The sequence below is a fragment of the Schistocerca gregaria genome, chromosome 1, assembly GCF_023897955.1.
Source record: "Schistocerca gregaria isolate iqSchGreg1 chromosome 1, iqSchGreg1.2, whole genome shotgun sequence".
Classification (NCBI taxonomy): Eukaryota; Metazoa; Arthropoda; class Insecta; order Orthoptera; family Acrididae; genus Schistocerca; species Schistocerca gregaria.
The window spans coordinates 202,049,539-202,057,325 of NC_064920.1; positions in this window are offsets into that span (position 1 = coordinate 202,049,539).

Here is a 7,787-nt window from a genome sequence, read left to right on the forward strand (position 1 = left end):
AGTGGTTTCAAAATTTTCAGAGTCGCCATATGGGCACAAATGATGCTGAATGTTCTGGACACCCTGTGGAGATTACGACTCCAGAAATCATTGATAAAATACATAATATGGTGATGGATGACAGAAGAGTTTAGGTGCGTGAGATTGCTAGTGCTGTGGGCATCTCGATTGAACGGAACATACTACGTTGCATAAACATTTGGACATGAGAAAGCTATCCGCAAGATGGGTTCTTCGATTGCTCACGCTTGACCAAAAACTGAATCGTGTGAAGTGTTGCAAGGATGGTTTGCAGCTATTCAGGAAGAATCCACAGGACCTTAAGCGTCGTTTCGTCACTGTGAATGAAACAGGAATACATTACTATACTCCTGAGACCAAACAATAATCTGAACAATGGGTTACCAAGGGAAAAACTGCACCAAAAAAGGCGAAGACCATTCCTTCGGCCGGAAAGGTTATGGCGACTGTCTTTTGGGATTCGCAGGGGATAATCCTCATTGACTAATTGGAAAAGGGTAAAACTATTACAGGTGCATTTATTCATCGTTATTGGACCGTTTGAAAACCGAGCTGCAAGAAAAACGCCGGCGATTGGACCACAAAAAAGTCCTTTTCTCTCACAACAGCGCACCACCCCACACCAGCAGTTGTGGCCGCAAAATTAATGGAAATAGGATTCCAACTCGTTTCACATCCCCCCTATTCTCCAGACTTGGCTCCCTCGGACTACTATTCGTTCCCCAATTTGAAGAAATGGCTGGCGGGACAAAGATTTTATTCAAACGAGGAGGTGATTGCAGCAGCTAATAGCTATTTTGCAGACTTGGACAAATCCTATTATTCCGAAGAGAACCACAACTTAGAACACCATTGGACGAAGTGTGTAAGTCTAAAAGAAGAGTATGCCGAAAAATAAAAAAGGTTTACCCCAACACGTAAGTAGTTTTTATTTTTGCACGGACTTTTCAAACGCCCCTCGTGTAACTTCAATGCTCTTTGACATGGGTTCTTAACCTTGATTTGTTCCTCAGGGCGCACTCTACAATTTTTTGTACCATGTTGTATACCTTTTTTAAGATGCTCACGATGATCTCAGCCGGCATTTCCATTTCCTACAATTTATTTTACGTGAGCATTCCACTTTAGGTCGCTCCGGATGGTTACGAGATCCTCGTTCAGTCTGTGAAGACCCAAGGTGTGTCTACCGGCTTCTGTATCATCGTTTGCCTATTGGCGTCAGCAGATAAGGTGTGGCATGGTTTGTCGTCAGCTCAGTGCTCTCCGAGCCGTTTTGTAGAGTTTACAGACCGTGGATCCGCTACTACTTGGTCAGATAGGTCATAAATTGGGCCTCACGAGTCTGAGTGTAATCCGTTCCAGTCCTTCCACCAATGAAATCTCCCTTCCCGTGTCGGGTATCGGACCTGGGTCATCCGCATGTCAGACATCTACGCTGCAGAGGTGGACCCGGATAGTTACGCTTGGATATGTTACTGTTTCTATCGGTTTGTCTCCAAAAGCGCGGTGGAACGGTGGTGCATCTGAGCGCCTATTTCTACAAAACAGGTTGTATTTACTTAGGTTCAGAGCCAGCTGCGAGTGCCAACACAAATCTTTGTCCCTCAGCACGCCTTTCCGTTCTTTGCTACAGTCTTCCGGTGTTGCTACCTCCCTATAGACAACAGCATCGTCTGGGAATAGTCACAAGCGTTAATCATTACATCATTAATATAAACTGTGAAGCATTGCAGTTCTATAACATTTCTGAAATCACCGTTACATCTGTCGATTTTGTTCCATTACGAGCGACGTGTCGAGTTCTATCTGCAAGGAAATCCTGTATCCTAACACAACTCTGGTCTGATACTTAGTAGGCTCGACAGTTCAGAATTGTACTGAACGCCTCCTGGAAGTAAAGCACAAACAGAGCTTGGATAAACAGATGTAAACTCCACAAATACAACACATTGTCATGTGTATATTGCGTATACAGTGTAGCGAACTCATCGGCACTCAAAACAGCTTTCAGTTCTCTCAGAATCGATAAATGCAGCTGCCGTACACTTTTCGAGAGATTCTTACGCGATTCTCCCTGCAAAATAGTTGCAAGTTCAGGTAACGATGGTGGAGGTGAATAGCGATCAAGGACTCGTGGTTTAGTTTTCAGCTGACGTTTCTTACTGTTTCTAGTGACATTTTTCACTAGAATTTTCATTCACTGTTTTAACATCGTTCAGTGTTCCAGTGGCTGCTTGAAGTTTTGGTCTTAGCAAATAATTTTGTGATGTTTTGATGGTATTGGAATTAGTTGTGCTATAGCAGTATTAATAAAAGTAGTTGCTGTCTTAGTAGAGAGACAATTTCGAGACTGCTATTGTTAGTTCTATAAATAGTTCTACTGGTGTGACTGAACTTTGGTAACGTTGATGTATAGTTCTTTTTCAGCAACTGTAAAAATTTACCATGAGTGAGAAGTGTGGGCTCTGTCGAAGGTTTGTGAGTAGCGGCTTATGGTGTGCGATTTGTTCAAAGAATATTAATTTAGAGTGATGCAGTGGGGAAGCCAGTGGGCATTCTAGCGAGATCCTCTCCAGGAATGCAGAATCTTTAGAAATAAGTTGATAGAGGAGCAGGAGCGTAAGATCTGTGCCCTTCAGGTGCAGTTACAACACGCAAAGGAGGAACTAGATAGGTTGAGGAGAGTGAAGGGTGCTGAGGAATGGGAACTGGTAGTTGGCAAGAAAGCAGCAAGGGGAGGAAGTATTCAGACAGTTATACTTTGCATATATGCAATAGATTCAACCAACTGTCAGAGCTGAGTGGAGAGAAGCCTCCTGTAGCTGTAGGTGTAGGAAACATGCAGCAGTCCTCAGCAGTCCTGAGTCAGTTGCGAAGTCTGACAGAAAGGAGATAGTTCTGCTGCTAGGTAGTTCACACGGTAGAGGTGTCGGCCAGCAGTTGCAGGAAGTGTTGGGGAGTGAGTACCAGGTCACCAACATTGTGAAGCCTAGTGCAGGGTTGGCTCAGGTGACTGACAGCATAGAGGAGTTATGTAGGAATTTTACGAAAGAGGATCAGGTAGTGGTAGTGGGTGGAGCAGGGATAGTCTTGATAGGGACGGGGAATATGGTGTAGGTGGTGACCTGGTAAAGATGGCTACTCAAACTGGTGGCACTAATGTGCATTTCGTGCTGTTGTTTCAGCGTCATGATCGGCCTCATCTTAATTCGGCTGTTAGGCGCGTTAACATGGAGCTGGAGGGGGCACTGAAGGCAGAGGGAAAATTTGGAAATTTGTGGTAAGGTCTTATGGGACCAAACTGCTGAGGTTATCGGTCCCTAAGCTTACACACTACTTAATCTAACTTAAACTAACACGCTAAGGACAATACACACACACACACACACACACACACACATGCCCGATGGAGGATTCGCGCCCCCAAGGGAGGGTGTCACGCGGACTGTGACAAGACACCTGAGACCTCGTGGCTACCCCGCGAGCCTGATGGCAGAGGGCATGGGTCACATTTCAGTGGAGCCAGTAGATCATGTTTCACTGGGCACGGCCTGCACCTCAATAGGTGTAGGAAAGAGAGGCCGGCAAAGCTTATGGGTGACTTTCTAGTGGGTGGTGGTGGGATCTATCGTGACAAAATTCCTGTAGTAGTTGGTGTTAGAGGTGCACGTTGTTTTAGACTGAAGTCAGCTGATAGGTATAACTGCTTAAAGGAAGTCCCTCTAACTAAGGGCTTACATTCAGAGGACGTCATGTTTTCAAGTAGGGAAGGAATTAGCACATTTCATAAAAATAAAACAGGTTTTAGAGATAAAGTTGGTGACATGCTTATAGATGTTGACTCTGAAATTACTGGTATATCGGAGCACCACTTAAATAATTTGACAATTCAGAGGCGTCCTTTACCACGATATAGATTAGCTGCCTGTTTTTCCAGAAGATCCTTGCGGTGTGGGAGAGTGGCATAGTACGTAAAAAACCATTTGAGTCCATAGACGTATCACGGCACTGCACTGAATAGATATTTGAATGTTGTGCAGGGGCAGTTGAATTTAGTGAAACTAAACTTATAATTGTTGTTGTTGATAGGTTCCCTAACTCTGACATCAGAGCATATCTGCTCAAACCAGAGAGGGTTCTTGGTTTACTTTATAGGAAGTACCAGAAATTAGTTACATGTGGTGACTTCAGTATTAATTTTGATATGATGGTGCAAGAAAAAGAATGTAGGTAGATCTCCTCAATTTTGTATAATCTGATGCAGATTGTGTTTTTTCTATCTAGGTGCAGGGTAACAGTAGCACAGCCATACACAATATTTTTATTCATTCTTCATTACTATATGAGCATTCGGTTAGTAAAAAAGTGAATGGCCTTTCAGACCATGATGCGCAACTTTAACACTAAAAGGCTTTTATACTCAAACAAATGTCACATATAATTACAAATTATGTAGGAAAGTTAATCCAAAAGCAATGTAGTTTTATAGACTTCGCGAAGGAACAAAAGTAGCAAGATGTTTATAGTGACTATAACATAGATGACAAATATATTGCTTTCCTTAACAAATTTCCCATGCTCTTTGAGAGTTGCTTTCCATTACAACGCTCTAAACCGGATACTAGCAGTGAAAGGCTGCCTAGGTGGCTGACTAGTGGGATAAGGATATCATGTGGAACAAAGCGGAATTATATCAAAATGTTAGAAGTAGTCACAACCACGCTACAGTAACCCATAACAAACAGTACTATCAGGTGCTTAAAAATGTTATTCAAAAGACAAAGAGCATATGGTATGCTAACAGAATAGCTAATTCACAGGATAAAATTAAAACCATATGGTCAGTTGCTAAGAAAGTGTCTGGTAAACAGCAGAAGGTCGACGATATAAAGTCAGTTCGAAGTAAAAATATTTCTCTTACTGATAAATCAGATATATGTACAGTATTTAACAAACATTTTCTGCGCATTGCTGGTAAATTAAATAAAAATTTAGTTTCTGTGGGAAATCATATAACTCTCTTGGAAAATGCCATTCCGAGACTTATGTCTCAAAGACTCCTCTGTGATACAGACAATGGGGAGGCTGAGTCAACAATTAAATCACTGAAGACTAAGGACTCTCATGGTTATGATGGAGTGTCTAGCAGAATATTAAAGTACTGTGCTGCACATGTTAGCCCTGTTTTTTGCCATGTTTGTAATTTTTACTTTAGAAATGGTCAGTTTCCTGAACGATTAAAATACTCAGTAGAAAAGCCGCTTGATAAAAAAGGAGAAAGGGATCATGTAGACAATTTTAGACCTATTTCTATGCCATCAGTGTTTGCTAAACTTATTGAAAAGGCTATGTCTGTAAGGATAATTGATCATTTTATATTACACTATTTTCTATCAAATGTACGGATTGCCTTTAGAAGTCGTTTAACGTTTAATGTCATATTCTCTTTTCTATGTGACGTACTGGATGGGTTAAACAAAAGGTTTCAAACGCTATGTGCATTTTTTGACTTAACTAAGGTGTTTTATTGTGTTGATCACAAAATATTGCTCCAAAAGTTGGACCATTATGGAATACGGGGAGCAACTCACAATTGGTTCACTTCTTACTTTAGCGACAGACAGCAAAATGTCATTTTTCAAAGTGTTGTGAATGGCTGTGATGTGGCGTCTGAGTGGAGTAGAGTCAGATGGGGGGGGGGGGGGGGGATGAGGGGGGGGGGCAGGGATCAGTGTTGGGACCACTCCTGTTCCTTATTTATATAAATGATATGACCTCTAGTATCATGGATAACTCTAAAATATTTCTGTTTGCTGATGACACTAGCTTGGTAGCAAAGGTTGCTGTGTACAACATTTGCTCGATTTCAAATGATGCAGTTCATGACTTAAGTTCATGGCTTGTAGAAAATAAACTAACGATAAATCAAAGTAACACTCAGTTTTTACAATTTCTGACACAAAATTCAACAAATCCTGACGTTTTAATTTCACAGAGTGTACATACGATTGGTGAAACTGAGCAGATCAAATTTCTAGGTGTTCAGATAGACAGTAAACTGTCGTGCTGTCGTGAAAAGCCCACGTTCAGGATCTTGTTCAAAGACTTAATGCTGCCGTTATTACTATTCGAACGGTATTTGAAGCACGTGGTCGTTCGACACGAACATTAGTCTACTATGTTTATTTTCATTCGCTTATGTCGTATGGCATTAAATTTTGAGGTAACTCTTCCCATTTTAAAAGAATATTTTTGGCTCAGAAACGAACGGTTCGGGCAATAAGTGTTGTAAGTTCACGAAACTCTTGTCGACTCCTGTTCACGAGTCTGGGTATCTTGACATCGGCCTCTCAATACTGTCATTTCTTGTTAACAACATTAGCTTATTCCCAAGAATAAGCAGCTCCCACTCAGTTAATACTCGGCAAAAATCAAACCTGCGTTTGGATCGGACTTCCTTAACTCTTGTGCAGAAAGGTGTGCAGTATACTGCTACATCCATTTTCAGTAAGCTACCACAAGAATACAAAAATCTTAGCAGTAATCCACGCGCTTTCAAATCGAAACTGAAGAGTTTCCTCATGGGTCACGACTTCTATTCTGTCGGGGAGTTCCTTGAAAAATTAAGCTGATTCTAGTTGTATTGTAGACTGCGTTTACTTAAAATTATGGCTTGATTTTTTTGGGGTTCATAAACATTTTATCTTTTATTACTTTTATGTTGTACCTTCATGTACTGACACGTTCAATGACCTTGGAGATTTGTTCCTCAATTTGGTCCTACGGAACTTGACGTGTAAATAAAAAAAAATTATTCAAAGTACACCACGAAGGCTATGGGGAGATGCGACCATCCATCCTGGTGATGACGAAACGAGACCTGGACAGCTCTAGCCGTGTGAACAGGATCTGTACCACTATCAAGAAACAAATTTTGTTCCATGGAACGGACCTGACCAGTCAAAATGATCACATGCCCTTTTCAGTCATGGGATGCAGCAGAGTATCCATGGGGCCCATGGAATATCACAGTACTGCCCAACAGATTACGGATTTCCTGCGATGTTTCACTCTTGGGACATAATCGCGGCCACGAGTCTGAAACGAAGCAAGACACATCCAACCAAACGACTTTATTTCGTTACTCCCTAGTGCATGTTTTATGTCTTCGCGCTACGTTTTCCTCTTACTGGCATCTGTATCACTGATGAATGGTTTTGAAATTCCAGCTCGCTCTGTAATTCCCAGCTTATGGAGCCCCTTTCGCGTTCTTTTAGTGTTGATGGGGTTCGGGAGTATGATACTCAGTTCTACACTGACTTTTGCAGCTGTCGTCCTCTTATTTTTCGTCACAGTCCTCGTCAGCGACCATTTGTCACGATCAGTATACATAATTCCGTAAGCGCTGAGACTTGGAGGATGACATTTTTCCGCTTTCCCCGTAAACGTTATAAATCTTCGATACGGTGCCTTTTGCAAAAATGGCTCCGAGCACTATGGGACTAAACTGCTGAGGTCATCAGTCCCCTAGGACTTAGAACTACTTAAACCTAACCAACCTCAGGACATCACACACACCTATGCCCGAGGCAGGACTCGAACCTGCGACCGTAGCGGTCGCGCGGTTCCAGACTGTAGCGCCTAGAACCGCTCGGCCACACCGGCCGCTCTGAGCACTATGGGACTTAACTGCTGAGGTCATCAGTCCCCTAGGACTTAGAACTACTTAAACCTAACTAACCTAAGAACATCACACACATCCATGC